The 2,281-nt window shown below is 40.8% G+C and overlaps 1 non-coding gene across 1 annotated transcript; it reads left to right on the top strand.

Moving 5' to 3' along the window:
- The first annotated feature begins 425 nt into the window (after positions 1-425).
- On the top strand, positions 426-592 carry LOC124998526. Its single transcript, XR_007111066.1, has one exon. It is a non-coding gene; the product is annotated as a U1 spliceosomal RNA (small nuclear RNA).
- The last annotated feature ends 1,689 nt before the right edge of the window (positions 593-2,281 follow it).

The raw sequence follows: 2,281 nt of genomic DNA, 5'->3' as shown, positions 1-2,281 counted from the left end.
AAATGACGCAGACGTGCACCTGCGCAGAAATGTAACCACACACTGCGGCGATGCAGAGCGCAAGAGTTGTGATTGGTCCGCTTGGTCTGGCTGCTTTCGCTATCCACGAATTTCGAATTGTGGCAAGGTAGTCTGAGGAGGTTTGGACATACAGACACATTTGGCAAAATTTCTGCTGAATTTCGGTGAAATTTTGGTGACAGTTTCAGGAAGCAGGAAGAAGGAACAGATTTAACCTGACTAGGCAACAAAGACACAGCGCCGTCTAGTGTTCGGGTGGAGTTGTTACAGAGTGAGGCAGACTGACGAGCGCACGTAGATCACTAAAATCACTGCAGCTCTGAGAAGATGGTTTGCATAAGCCTGAATAAAGGAGAACTTTCTGTGCTATTGTGCATGTCACAAGAACAATTACACCATGCCACCTATTCAACTGGCAGGTGGGGAGATTCCCTGATCAAGATGGCACTTCAACGAGGGGAAGTGTCAGCCTTTATACTCATGGTTGTGCTGGCCCGTGAGAATTCCCCTAAATACGGGAATCTCCACTTCATAATTTGTGGTAGTTGGGGAGCTGTGGCATAGTGTCTGAGAGAATGGCACTCTCACATTTGTCAGATGGGTAGCTTAGCATAGCTACCCAGATATAAGGAGAGGAAAGAACCATCTATGTTTTTAAACTGTGCAAAATCAAAACAGGAAACTATGATTTGCCATTTTTTAGATTCAGTTTGTGCCAAATTGTTTAGCTTAAAAGGTGTTTGTAAGTGAATGTTATTACTCATGGCAAGAGCTAAGCTAGCTTCATAGATGCATAATTACAGAACAGATATAAATGTGACGCTGACTGAGTCATATTTTGATGCTCGTAGTGTTTGTAATTTTAGTCGTATTCGAGAACAAGACAAATATATCAAAAAGTTGCTTTTCCTCATGTGACCGCAGTCAATATTTGACGAAACAAGTCTTAAATGCATCACTAATTTTGTTGAATAGATTTTAATATTATTTATTTTTTACCTTAACTGGGTTGCAGAGGCAGTTTATAACTTTGGGCAAGTGGAGTTTGACTGGGAGATTATTCCATTGCGTTGCATTAGCATTGCGACATCTGCAGTCAGGTTCTCTCATGTTAGCATTCGCCTGTTAGCTCGGTAATTTAGACGATTGTCTATTGGTAATGGTAAATGGTAAACGGTCTTGTTTTTATATTACGTTTTTCTACCTATTGGTACACAAAGCAGTCACAGACACATAATAATAATAATAATAATCATCTATTCAGATGAGATGGTTGAGGTATGAATTATAGTTGAGGGGATTATGTCAATGGATGATCTTTACAACTATAGATAGACCAGTGCATGTGTGAGTATGTGTGTGTGGACCCATTTTTTTGCCCTCAGTCTGGATTTCTGCCCATATATGGCCACTTATTGCTCCTTCCACAAAAGACAGATTCAGGTTTCCATTCGGAGAGAAACACATATTTAGGATTGTTCCACTTCACATATAAGAAATGCTGAAACAATCTGAGAGGAGAGACCACAGACAGTGAGATTTAGCTTGTTTCATGTGTTAACTGGTTAGATTAAACCTTACATGGTATTATCAAGTGTTTGACTGAGTTGAGTGGACTATTATTGTTGTTTTTTTCCTAGTTTTGACTTTTCTGGTCTATTGTTTTTTGTTGTACAATCTTTCTTCCTGTTCCTTTGCTACACCCTCATTAGTTTCACCTGTTCCTCATTTCCCAATTAGTTCTTTGTGTATCTTCCTTTGTCAGTTTGTTGGTCATGCTAATCTGACTTCTTCCCTTGGGGTTTTGGCTGTGCAAACCGTGAAGTATGTACGGTAATACAAAGTGAGTTTGTGCAAACACATGAACAGTGCCACATTTGGTTTTTAAAGGGTTAGCCATTAAGCAGAGGGAGATACTTCAAATACTGACACAGGCATAAGTATAAGTGAGACTTAAGTGGCAGCCTCGTGTTTCTTGTTCTTAGACTTTACAATCAGAGCAGAACAGCCCAACTCAAGCTGCTGATATCCATTCCCAGCTACTCTTCTTCAGATAGTAGTCGAACCCAGACAGCCCTCCTGAGTTGCCCTCTGTTCCTGCCATGATAAAAATCAAGCTACAGTAAATGACATTCAGCCTGAACTGGCCATCTAAAAATCCATCCTGGGCTGAATCAGCAGATGTGAGTAAGTTGGCACCATCTGTTCACGGATGTCTCGTAACATGAGAAAGGCCTCCGGACTCAAATTGAGAGCCTCT

Source organism: Mugil cephalus, chromosome 20 (assembly GCF_022458985.1).
Source record: "Mugil cephalus isolate CIBA_MC_2020 chromosome 20, CIBA_Mcephalus_1.1, whole genome shotgun sequence".
Taxonomy (NCBI): domain Eukaryota; kingdom Metazoa; phylum Chordata; class Actinopteri; order Mugiliformes; family Mugilidae; genus Mugil; species Mugil cephalus.
This window is presented reverse-complemented; position numbering and strand designations above follow the sequence as displayed.